A 14,323-nucleotide genomic window follows, 5' to 3' on the forward strand; every position below is an offset into this window, starting at 1 on the left:
TATATTTTTACAACTTTTTATCCTCATACTAAGGACAAAAAAAAATATATCCCATGTTAATCTCGGACGAACTAGGGTTCTATGTAATCCTATGTATCTCGGACAGGCGTGGGCTGGGACCTCCAAAATTAAGCCCTCTAGGGCAGTGTTTCCCAACGTGGGGCGCGTGCCCCACCGGGGGGCAATTTGATTGTAAAGGGGGGCAATTCAAAAATGGACTCGACATGAGTTTAAACCTTTTGCTCTGGGCCATTTAAATGCAATACGAGATTTCGGTGGCAAAATCGAAAGAAAAAAGCCAAATTCTTAAATAATTGCGGTCAATAAATATTATGTGACTTGCGAATTTTTTAAGCGATAAACCTAAAATGAAGTATCTGTTTACAGTCGATGGTAAAGCATTTGTGAGTTATTTAGCCAATATCTTTGAAAAACTGAATATATTAAATAAGAAACTTCAAGGAACAAATAAAACTCTTGTTGATGCAAAAGCGAAGATTTTGGCTTCATTGCCCTTATTGAGTTATGTCAGAAATATAACAACAAAAACTTTGAACAGTTTCATTGGGTCCAAAAATGTGAAGTAAATGATACCCCTTTACTTGTTATTGTCTATCATCTGAAAATTCTATCGGCTGATTTAAAAGAAAGATATTCTGAGTTAAAACAAATTTAGTTTCCAACATGGATGTTGCAGTCCATGTTGGTGGATTTGTCTGATATATCAAATATATCAAGAAAAACTTGCAGAAATGCAAAATGATGAGTCAGTTAAAACTTTATTTAATATGAAAGGAGTGATGGCATGGCTTCGTGAGGAAACAGAAAACAAATACCCAAATTCAATCAAATGTGCAAGAAAACTATTGTTACCGATTCCATCTTCATATTTAGCTGAATGTGGATTTAGTGCTGTAAATGATTTTATTGGTAAAAAAAAGAAATCGTCTGGATATAACACAACGGGGAGACTTGAGACTGAAGCTAACCAAATTGGAACCTAAGATAAAATCTACGTGCAGCAAGCATCAAGGGCAAGAATCTCACTAAATTAAAATATTAAATTATTATAGAAAAATCTTTATTAAAATTATTTCGAATTTGAATTTTAGTTTTTCATTATATGTTCTGAAAATTTACTTACTTTGTTTCGCAAACAATTTCCTAAGTTTCTTAAGTGAACAATTCGATTTTTTAATATTAAAAATTATGTATATGTTACATAGGGGGCATAAGAATTTTAGAAAGGCTTAGGTGGGGCATGGTACGAAAAAGTTTGGAAACGCTGCTCTAGGGTGTAGTAGTATAAGGATGCCAGGCTATTTTCTCCGTTTGAGGCCCCTGAATAAAGGGGTGTAATCAATTAAAAGGATACTAAAAAACCTATTTTAATTTAAACACACACATAGCGATATTTATAAAAATCTACTTCCATATTTGTACTTTAATTTTTACGAAAATATCTAGCTGTAATGACTCTGTGATAAAAAAAATTTTCCAATTATGTCCTTCACTTTTCAGTATTTTAATTCTTTAAAATTTCATTACTAAATTTACTTATACGTCACATTATAGTCATCATAAAATATTTTCTTTCAGCCAAACATTTGCTTGATAAAAAGTTTATCATTTGAAATATAATAGTATTAGGTTTAAAGTTCGAGTAAGTAAATCATAGCTTTTGATTTGCTATGATTAGTAAGCAATTGTTAATCTGCTTACTATATCGGGCAACTTTTTATTCTTTATTTATTTATTTATTTTTGATTGATAAATTGATGGATTATCCTCTCCGTAGTTATTGAAAGTACAAGGGCGGGAGGAAAATGGCTTAAGAACCGACTGAATTCATTACTGAACAATTATTTTATATTTTACCATCAATTATTAAATAATAAATTTTTATTTCTTATTCGTTTGGCAGAAATTGGAAAATATTACCTTCATTATTTTATTTTTAACAACTTTGCTGCTCAAAGAAAATACGAAATTACAGTTTTGTCCATTGGTAAAATTTTAATATTTTCGAAATCTAATTTTTAATCCTCGATTAGATTCCCCCTTTGGCTGTTAGTCCCTGTACTCCTTCTGCCTCTCAGTACACCTCTGCTAGAATTTGTTTCTAGGTAGTTCACATTCAGTGTTTAATCTTTCCGAAACCAATGCTACCGATTGTCAAAATGTCTTTACTTGACCATTTTTATTTATTTATTTGATTCAGTTTCACAAAAAAAGTATCCGTATTCACAGTTTTCAAGAAAAAGAAGAACATTACTTTAAAAAAATGTAACATTCTTTATTATTAGGAAGAAAATAGGATTTAAGTTGTATTGAAGGCATAACGGTAGTTTATTTAATAATTTATTTCCACTAAATCCACTTAAAAAAAATCCTTTTTTTTTTAATGAAACAACATAATGTGGATATTTATTTTAGAGAGCTTTACTGTAAAAGTTACAAAAATAAAACTTGTGTTATTCTAGAAAATGTTTTCACTACAATAAATATTAAAGTTTGTTTCTAAAAATTTTTCAAAAGCTTTTGTAGATATATTATTTATAAATTATATACTTAATTCCCTTATTTTGTATTTCTACTCTTTTGACTTCATTTGAAAATACTTGAATTACTTCAATCTTATAAGTGAATCATAAACGGTTGTCCCTGCATGTAAAATGAATACACTTTCACTAATTATTTATTAAGTTCTTCTTAACATGAAGTAACTCATGAATACAAGATACACGACCATTAAAAGAAATCAGTTTACGTGAAAGCATTAAAACATAACATAAATGAAAAAACAAATTTTAAAAGAAAACATTTAAAAAAAATATTTATATATTAATTAGAGGAAACTAGAGATTTTGATCTGGGAAAGAATATGCATAAAAGTGAGCAGTTTCTGGAACTGAGAGTTATTTTATTTATTTAGAATAATCGAGTCAAAACAAGTGGAATATAATGGAAATCAAATAAAATCAAAAGTTGTTTAGATACGAATAATTCTTGTTATTATAGGATAGCAACATTTGCTTAAATAATTCAAACATTCTAATGGGGGGAAAAAAGATAAGCACTCTATCAAAACTTCTAGAAATTCGTCAGTTTACTTGTTTTTCTCATACCATTAAGTTGTCAACAAAAATGAAACTTTTTAATCTGCGATAAAATGTCCCTGAAAGAGCCCCCATAACTGTGGCAAAACTGCAATCCACAGATTATTTCATTATCTTTTTTCCATACTAATGGTTATGTTTTTGTTTATGAAGGTATTATCATAAAATAGAAAATGTATATTTCGATATCAGTATATATGATACACCAACAAAGAATTCTTTGTTGATAAAGACAAGATTTCGCCATTAAGATTTCGATAGGAAAATCTATTAATCGCCTGCTGAAATGCGTGTAGCAATTAGTTTTGAAATGGAGTTTTCCAGGAAATAAGTCGTTGATGGTTAACCTGTGACCCCTAGATTATTGTTCCGCGAGATTATTTTTAGTTCGCAGCTAAACTTTTTAGAGATTATAAACATTCAGAAAAAAAAAATACCTGTTAATTTATTTCTTTTTTGTTTATTTTAAAATAAGTATTTCTGCTTGTTTATTTACCGGGACAACTTTGCCAACTTTTAAAATGCCCTTAAATGCCTTTAATTACTAAAATGCCTTTTAAATGCCCTTAAAATGCCCGTAACAACTGCCCTTAATGCCCTTTATAGAATTTTTGTAAAAAGTTAAATAAAAAATGCGCAATAGGTGTCTCAAATTAATATTTCATGCTATAGAAACCTGATGAATTACTAGTGAGGAAGGAAGGAAGGAACCAAAAAAAACGGTGGTGATTTTTGAAAATACCTTCATGTTTCATTCCAAAATCAAACAGACTTTTAATGTTTTTAACCCTGTCTTCCTTAACAGTGATTCAGCAGACTCCGAGGATGTTCTTTTTTTTTCTCTTCCTCACTTAAATGTTAATTTTCGTACCCTATTACAAATGCCTTTTTTTTTTNTTTTTTTTTTTTTTTTTTTTTTTTTTTTTTTTTTGGTACGGAGTCTATAAAACTACATATTTGGAGCGTTCATTTCAGAACATATTGTTTTATATTAGGCGGTTTGGCAAATTCCTGAATTCCTCCTCCCCCGCCCCCCAATATTTTTTGTGATCTAAAAACTTCGAATTTCGCTTGTTTTACTCCCATGCTCAACTCGTTCTTCGTAAGGAGGGAGGAAAAAAGAGTAGAAGATCAATAAATCACTATTAATCAACACTACGAAATCATACACAAATTTGAATGAAATTTAATTTGTGAAGCAATATAATTTTTATATGATTATTATTATTACTTGTTGCTCTTCCCGGTAGCTTTATGTAATCAGGTTAAGCATAACATATTTTTAAAAGTTCATCCCTTAGTAATAAAGATTAATTATATCCAGTATCATTTAGCGTAATATTGTTAAGCTAGCATTTAGCATAATATTGTTGTCTCCTGGTAGTGAAAAATTACCATAATCAGTAATTTTCTCCTGAACATATCCCTTTCGGTGGGCTGTAAAACCTATTTCCGCACACTTACTTTGGTGCCAATATTAGTCCTTGTACTTATAAAGAAAACACCAATTAATATAATAGCTGTAGTACCCATTACTAAAATTAACGAAGCATTATTGGCGTCAATTATAATAAGGTGGTTTTTTATAGTTTTCCTAGATGAAAAAACTATCTTTTTTCCGTTATTTTAGCTTTTTAGTATAAAACTTTTTTTTTTCATTTCTATTCATGTTTATGACCAAAATTAATTAGGCATCAGTGCTATCAATAACAATATGGAAATTTTTTACGGTTTATACATACAAATAAGTACCTTTTCTCCATAAATTTAGCATTTCAACACAAAAAAAAATATTTTAATTTGAATCTATTACAAAAATTAATTAATTATTATTCTCGAAAATAATTAGTACCGAAACAAATATTTTTATAATCATTATTGGCGAACGAACTTATATGGCTACTGAATTCGAAACGTGCATAATATAGTTACTATTGTAATAGATGTTTTTACAGCCCTCCATAATCCTAATATCACCATCCTGGGCCGGGATGGCCTGGTTTATAGGGCTCTGGACTCATGTCCAAGAGTTCATGGGTTCGATCCCCGCCGGCAGAAGACTCCCCGTGTAGTAAATGGTGACTGATGCACGTTAAATCTGTCGAGTCACAAAGTCCTCCATTTTTCCATAACAAATCAATACCTCAGAGGGTACTGATCCAGGAGTTCCCTTGTCTTCTTGATTGGNAAACAAAACTACGAAATCATACACAAAATTTAATGAAACTTAATTTCTAAAGCAATATAATTTTTATATAATTATTATTATCAATAGTTGTTCTTCCCAGTAGCTTTATGTAATCAGGTTAAGCATAAAATTATTTTTGGAAGTTCATCCCTTTATGATAATGATTAATTACATTCTGTATCATTTAGCATAATATTGTTGCGCTAGGTCACCTCCTGGTAGTCAAAAATTACCATAATCAGCAATTTTCTCCTGAACATATCCCTTTCGGTTGGCTGTAAAACCTATTTCCACACAGGTACCTTGGTGCCAGTATTAGTCCCTGTACTTATACAGAAAACACCAACTAATATAATAGCTGTAGTAACTATTACTAAAATTAATAAAGCTTCATTTGCGTCAATTATAATAAGGTTGTTTTTTATAGTTTTCCTAGATGAAAAAACTATCTTTTCTTCGTTATTTAAGTTTTTCAGTATAAAACTCATTTTTTCATTTCTAATCATATCTATGACCAAAATTAATTAGGCATCATTGCTATCAGTAACAATATGACAATTTTTTACTGTTTATACATACGAATAACTACCTTTTCTCCATTAATTTAGCATTTTAACACAAGAAAAATATTATTTCAATTTGAACCTAATACCAAAATTAGTTAATTATAATTCTTGAAAATAATTAGTACCGACACAAATATTTTTATAATCATTATTAGCCTAACAAACTAATATCGGTACTGATTTTATAAAGAGCATAATATAGATACTATTGTAATAGATTTTTACCGCCCTCCATAATCCTAATATCACCATCTTACACATTCCTGGCACCATGACCATGGGCGTCGTTGGGGAAGGGGGAAATGGTAAGTATATATGCCCCCTCAATAATAAGAAATCTCGAAAAACCTTTAATATTTGAGACAAATAAAGAAAATTTTCATAAATCATCATCGTTTTAGATTATTCAAACGCAGAAACAAGAAAAAAAATTAAGATAATTTTTTTGCAGTTATTTAACAGATATAAGACGTTTTTTTCTCAAGTGTAAATTTAGCGAACTATTGTGAATGCGTATTTTAATTTAGTCCGCCTCAAAAATCGGAACACTGCGACTCTCATGTATGGCACCTAATATACCTTTATTTTCTTATTACTATTTGTATATTCCGTTGCGGCTTCATACTAGTAGAATTACCATAAACTGATATAAAAGTTCAACACACTTAGTCATAAATGTGATAAAAGTAGTGATAGTACTTAAATTATTTTCTTAGTAATACTTAGTGATAAAAGTAAAAATTAACTATACATATAGTATAATTTAAAATGCTTTAATCAGAATGTTCCATCATTTTTCCATATCTTAATTGAAAACTTTAATTCTATTTCATTAGTTCTTGTTGAGTTTCTACTAATTCAGTATCAGTATAAGATTCACAAGTATCAATATAAGCATCACGAGGTATCACACGAATTAGGTGACGTCATCCCCATACGTTGCGAAATTATTAATGTTGATTTTATTTGTGATAAACTAACATAGGAAAGCTAAGATAAATAATTCACATGAACGTGCGATAAAACCAATTTTTGATTGGTTAAAGCTGCAAGCTAGCAAATCTCTCATACTGGAAAATATTAATCAAACCCTCTGGAATAACCTTTGTTTTGGGCATAACGCGAAAATCAGAAGTCGTGGAAAATTTTAAAGACTGTTAGATACGCCAAGTCTTGAACGTATTTACGCCAAATTTGGTGCGAATCGGTTCAGAGTTGCGGATTTGTATCAAATACATACTCACATACATGCATACAAACATTTCTGCATTATTTATGTAGTTTTGTATTCAAAGCTTTACTTTTTGTATTGTTGCTTATTTTTATCGTGCTACTTAAAATTTTAATCTTCTTTTATCTTGTTTTTCTTTCTTAGTTTACTCATAAAATTTTAATAGCCATAACATATTTTTATCAGATCAAAATCAGATTTTCTGAAGAGAAAAAATATTGAACATCTAAAATTATCAGGTATAAATATATATATATATGACAAAATGTTTAAAAAAGACTACTTAATACATTTCGTTTTAATCTGTACATTTTAACAAGGTACATATTCTTAGATTTTAAGATACAAATTATAATTATTTCGAATAAATTTACAGGTTTTGATACATTTATTGTAATAAAGAAGTTATTTATAACTCCTAAATAAAATGTAAATTAAAATTATTTTACTAAAAATAGATTTTCATAAAATTGTCTGTTAAATATTAAACAAAAAGTTTGCTTTGAATATTTATCAATATTTTAAACTTTATAGTTTAAATTTTTTTTTCATGAAAAAAATACAAANATATATATATATATATTTGTAAAGCATTGCAGTTTATATTTTAATTAAAAAAACTACTTTTTTCGTTTAATACATTTTGTTATAGCGTAAGAATCTGTACATTTTAACAAGTTACATATTCTTGTTTAAGATGTAATTATTTCGAATAAATTTACATGTTTTGATGCATTTATTGTACTAAAGAAGCTATTTATAACTCCTAAGTTAAATGTAAATTAAAATTACTTTATTACACAAAAAAAAAATTTTAGACTGAAAAATAGATTTTCATTAAATTGTTTGTTAAATATTAAACAAAAATTTTGCTCTGAATATTTATCAATATTTTAAACTTTATAGTTTAAATTTTTTTTTCATGAAAAAAATACTTAACGTATTTCTGAAAGTAATTAAATTGATTCCTAAAACTTTAATTTTTCATGTAACAATTTAAGTGAAATGCGGGAAATATCGTAATACTTAATATTATCCATAATATTAAGTCCTGCCCTGCACTTTGCGGGAATTTTATCACTGAACGCTATTGGGAAGCTAGAGACATGTTGTGATTAATAGACTCTGTTGCAGCATCTTTTGCTTCTGTTCTTATTTTTAGACGTTTATGTATGCTGTTACTGTCTATAATCTGCCATTGGAAATTTAAAAAATAAATAAATAAATAAAAGTTTAAGTTTTTGGGAAACGTATCTATTATTCTACAATACATATTTTAACGGGGTTCACAGACGTATTGGAGTATTCTCTTTAAGAAAGAATCCTGGATAATAAAAACTGTATTCATAATTACGATAAATATATCCATACTAGATTTTTGAAATGGTTGAATAAATACTTTTTCTTGTTCTTATAAACCATCGATATTATTAGCATTCTAACCTGAATTTCAAACTTTACAATTTGAATAATTATTATTAATATCTAAATTAAGATTATGTTCTTGTTGTTTTTTTTAAGAATCATATGCTTAGCTCTGCCTATTATCAAATTTTAAAACATTAAAGCCAAAACCATACGATAAAATTCATCAATAGAGGAATTCCTTTAACATTGAGAACATTATATAGAAACTAGATGGCAGCACCATAGCTAAAGTTTGACATTGTTATTTAAATTAGATAATAGTTTGTTTTATTTTTTAAACCAGCACTAGAAAATTTTATGCTGACAAGCGTGTGGAACATTTCCTCGTTAATTGAACAAGCTTTTTTAAGCGAGACCACATTGGAATATTTAAAATTTTATACAAAATTAAGCTCATAAATTTTTAATAAACAACTTTAATCAAAATTCGCATACCTTTCTCATATCCTTCATTATTTTTTTGGACAAATCAATTTTAAACGTTTTTATTTTATTTATTTAGTCGTTTTTGCCTATTTCGATTGTTTTCCTACATTTTAACATACATTGTTTCGCAGTTCAAACATAGATAAAAATTATTTAAAAAAATTTTAAAAACACACACTCACATAATTTGTTGAATTGTAATTAAAAAATTATTTGGCTCAGCTTTTATAAACAAAATTTTGACAAAAAAAAAAAAAAGAAAGAAAACTATATGTGTTTCATTCGAATTGTCGAAACTTTTTTCATATTTTTTCTCCAAGAAATACATCTTTAGAATAATAAAAATAATTAAAAATTATAATTGAGTTTCATTTTTCACTATGAATATCTTAATCGACAGAAAATAATGTACCTTGCCATCACAAAGAACGCACTGTTTTCGGGAAAGACAAAGAATTGTATTATTATTAATTTTAATATCATTATTATTATTATTTTTACGTTGGATACTAATTTATAACAATACCTTTAATCGAAATACTGAATTTAAAAATAATTATGAGAGTTAGACAAAAGAGATATAATAAAAATGTCTCTAAATTTAAGTGTTATTCTCCGTATTTAACAAAAAGGAATATATCGGGTGAAATAGCGACGACTCATTTAAAAATATAAGAATATTAAACATAATTAATAGATCGCGTTTTCACCAAAATTACATGCATCAACTAAACTAATTAAACAAAACAGAAAATGTATTTCGACTTTAAAACATATTGCAAGATTGTTTCACGTGGCCACATATTGGATGCATCAGGCATGAATTTTCACTCAACAAAATTTTCTGTCTCATAATAGTCATAATTTTCGCAGTTTTCGGTTTATTCGATTTCGAATATTAGTCAGGCATTAGTTATAAAGTTTCCCGTCGTAGAAAACACGAAGATATAAAATTTAGCAAAATTAGAACAATTCTTAATTTATTTGACCATTAATAAGATAATGGTAACTATAATAAAAATCAGTAAAATAAGGTAGACGCTCTGATTTAATGTCCCATGGGGCAAAAAATTTGGGATTTTTGGATTCGAAAGATTTTCCTACAAGTTATTGAGTTCCAAAACATTCTAAAATTATAAAAGTTTCGATTACGAACAAGAACAAATTGTCACTAACAAGTCAAGATTTTCCAGGTTTGATTTATTTATTTATATATTTCATTTATTTATTGATTTATTTATTTTATTTATTTATTTATTTTTGAAATGTTATAATCTCTAGACAGGTAAAACTCATTCAGCCATATATTTGTTTAAAAAAATTTTATATTTCGATAACTTTAAAAAAAATTATCTTCAACTATCACAAAACTTTAAATTTCTATTTTGTTTGTTGCACCAAGATATACATTTTAAAGAGCATAAAACGGAAACATATTGTTGATTTACAAAAATTAAATAAATCGATTAAAGAATTAATTTTTCCATAAATAAAAATATTTTGGTGTGAAATGAAAATATGATTATTTAATTTTGCTATTATATTTCCATTCTGTCACAGCTAAGAAAATAATATTTGGCGTTAGTTGGCGAGTTTCATAAGAAATAACCCTGTTGGGGTAAGTAGGGAAAAAAATTCTAAATTTGTCACCTTCCTGCGTTCAGGAAAACGGCAGTGACGACAAAAGCGCGGCAACTATCAAATCACTAAATTAAAACGTTAATCGTGATTTTGTTAAAGTAAATCTTTTTTCCCTCCTTACTCTATCTTTGCTATTGTGCTGTAATTAATAATATCAGGCATTGGAAGAGGAAGTACAGATAGAGGTGAGCGAAAGTTTTGAATATTATTTCAAGGGCAACTAATAAATCATCCTCACTTGCCGCGCAGCGGGATGCAGGAAATTGTTCTAACGTTATTAATGATTATTACGATTAAAGTTTTTTATTGGAATGATTATGTTGTTGTTTTAGCAGTTTTAAGTATATTTTCTTTTAAATTTACATTGATTTTAAATGCAGATATCATTTTCTCGTTATGTTAATTACAATTTTTATAAATAATGATCAGAATTTCATAATCTTCTACTTTATTTATTTTGTTGAATTGAATATGGAACATAGTGGCATAATGGCCGGAATCTGCTAAACTGCGCTTAACAGTAACGGCATTACGCAACTAATCATTTTATAAACTAAAACTAGCGGAGAAGAAACGGAGAGAACCACAGGAAAAATCATCGCAGCACATCGTAATCAGTTTGACCCTAGTTTATCTGAGGAATTTAAATTTTCTGAGGTGATTTAAGTAGTATGTTCAAAATATTAATATTATATATGTATTCAATTTATCCTTACATTGATTATAGAAATCATAATGTAGGGTATTCCGTAATGACTGCCCTTAGTATATGTTTTTAGAAAACCTCCTAAGAATAAAAAGTGTACACATTGTGGGTCACAAACTATTATTTACGAAAGGAAAAAAATTTATCGACATGACGATTTATTCGATTACAGGGGGGAGGGTAGAGTTCAAGCCATTTTAAGGGGACACATTTATTCTTTTAAATACTTTTTTTCCCTCTAAAGTTAGAAAAATGAAAAATAATTTTTTGTGGAGAGATTTTCACTATTTAGACTGGATATTTTTTTAACATTTGTAGAGCGAGATCCAATCTTCTTATAAATTCAATTTTCAACCTCACAAATATAAAATAATAAATAATAAAAAAATACGTCTGTAACCTGTGGTTTAGTTGCTGTTCCAAACAAAACTTATCTCAATATTGCTAACTTTTTCGAAAATGAGACTTCACAAAATAATACTAATGATAAAATAATTCGAAAGATTTGCAATGAGAGGAATTCCACAGTAATTTTGACTTCATGTATTTTCCTACGGAGACTTTCTTTTATCAGAAAATATTTCAGTTGAGTGTAATCAATATATTAATAATTTATTTCAGACTCATTGTATCCTTTAGCAATTTTTATAGTAAATATGTTTTTAAGTTTAATTATTTAGATTGCAATTCGCGTCTCCTGATGAGATCTCTTAGTAAATTTGAGGTCACGAGAAACCTATACCTTAATCTAAAAATCTACAAATGTCTAACGTAACTTTCAATTCAAGAACAATGTCAAAATTTTATAATTTCTTCAAGTTTTCAAGAATTTAAAAACATGAGAAGTTTCTAAAATTCTTAAAAAATCTTGCTGTAAGTACTTATGTGTTCGTGATGTGACGTTAGTTCGGCATAAGTGATTTTCTATACATTCCTTGCAGCTTGACTTTACTGAATAAAGATGAAAACATTTTTTTTTCAAAAGAATCATCAAATATTGAAAAAAGAATCATCATCGCAGATATAATATACAAGTAGCTGATAGGATGTGTATGCGACTTTATATATATGCGGAAGAAATTTTTTAAGGAATGGATGGAAAATCGCTCACGCCGAACGATTGTCATACCATAAATACAAGAGTGTACTGAATTTTTTTTTTTTTTTTTCTATTTTAACAACTTTGTATTTCAAAATACACATAAGCTACAACCAGGATCATAAATTCGAAACGTAAAAAAAAGGTATTCAAAAATTTCTGTGGAAAAATAAAACTATTCAATTAGGACAATCGAAAATGTCACTTTTTTTTGCTTTTGTAAAAGTGAATTTATATTTTTTTAATTTAACTAGCAAAACAAATTAATAATGTAGATGAAGTAGAAATATTTTAAATTTTATCAACTTTCAAAAAAAATTAATTTTGTGTAAAATTTATAGAAACTATCAATTTTTATAAAGAGTTGTCGACAAATGATGGCATAAGACAAATGATATCAATTTGTATTGGCTAAATGATAGCACGTGAGAAATGTTGATAGTTTTGTTCTTTTAACGATTGTCAACGATATGAATCTATGCTATTTTTTACTCATTATCTTCCTTTTTAATTAAGATATGAAAGTAATAAGATATAATAGATCTATAGATAATAAGATATATATTTAAGATATAGATTAATAAGATATTTTAATTAAGATATATATATATAAATACAATACATTTATATAAATAGAGTGCCAAAAAATTGTTGTAAGAAAATGTTAGCCAAAAGGAAAGTCTTTAGGGAACCCGGTGTTTATAACAGTGTAATGAATGTAATAGTAATTTTTGTATTATTTTTAATTTTTTTTTTTTTGGAGCCATATAATAAAAATAAAAAATTAAAAATTGTGACTGATAAATCTTCTATAATTTCTGAGTCTGCGGAAAATGATGTTATATTTGATTATAATAGTATTCCTTTCATACTATTTTATTTAATTTAAATATTGAATAAAGAACATACAGAAAACATAAAATTATAATAAAAACTTAATGATTTTTTTATGTTTCGGTACTTATATATTTAGGAATTTATCATTAAAAAAATAAGAAAGATATGTATATACATTTATTTATATAAAATTAAAAATTGTGGCAAAGATACCAATTTAATCTTCGAAATGTTATAACATTTTATGAAGTCTCACGAATAATCATCGATGCTTTTTATTAATTCGCCTCTAAAATCATTTTTATCTTTCCCATTCCATCTCTTCTCCAAACAAAAATAAATTTCACCCATTTCTCTTTCAAAAAGACCTCTTTTAATGTTCAAAAACCGAACCCATAGCTTGAGAAAATCTAAATATCGATATTAATTAAAATTTAAGAAATCGCAACTATAATCATCAAATCTTTTTCTCGATTTCTCATCTTTCATCAAATCCATTCTCCCCCATTTCATCTCATCCCATAATAAAAGTAAATATCCACTTCTCGTCAAACCGAAAGCAGTGAAGAGAAAAAAAGAATCGATAATAATGACGTCAGATATCATAAAGAACAGAAAGAGTTGTGACGTCACCAACACTGTGGTTAATGTTTCTCTATAATAATGATCCTATCTCGCATTTCCATTGGCTATAAGTTAGAAGGGGCGTGAACAACTAGCCAGTTCAACAAGTGTCCTCTTACGCAGCCGCCATTACAATTGAAACCTCATCGTGTAAACCACTCAGCAAGTACGATTTAAGTTAACTGAGGATATTAAATCCACATCCCTTGTTGGATTTTTTTTAACACAACATTACTGTGGCACACAAGGGTGAGTTAATAAATCAATGTTTTTAGATTTAAGTTGTAGATCTATAAATGTATTAGCTGCTAGTAAAATGATGAAATTGTTGTGGCGTTACAGATAATGAATTCCTTCACGTTCGCTGCTGGACCGGTTTTGCCCAGTGGTCGGCCCAGACCATCGGCTAAAATAAAGCAGTTTCTTTTATTTATTTATTTTAAGTCAACTATTTTAAA

At 27.8% G+C, this 14,323-nt stretch overlaps 1 protein-coding gene across 3 annotated transcripts in view; it reads left to right on the top strand.

Annotated features, from left to right (window-relative positions):
• The window catches only part of LOC107449275 (innexin inx2), a 36,470-nt gene that overhangs the window by 7,916 nt on the left and 14,231 nt on the right, over positions 1 to 14,323 (top strand). The window contains exon 1 of one of the 3 annotated variants that reach the window (XM_016064782.4): positions 10,589 to 10,784. The exons of 1 other annotated variant lie outside the window; for it this stretch is intronic. The gene's annotated coding sequence lies outside the window, so the exon portion shown is untranslated. Of the gene's footprint in view, positions 1 to 10,588; positions 10,785 to 13,801; positions 14,115 to 14,323 lie in introns of those variants that run through there. One more of the 3 variants, XM_016064769.3, reaches the window with a different exon arrangement.

This window comes from Parasteatoda tepidariorum, chromosome 1, assembly GCF_043381705.1.
Source record: "Parasteatoda tepidariorum isolate YZ-2023 chromosome 1, CAS_Ptep_4.0, whole genome shotgun sequence".
NCBI lineage: Eukaryota > Metazoa > Arthropoda > Arachnida > Araneae > Theridiidae > Parasteatoda > Parasteatoda tepidariorum.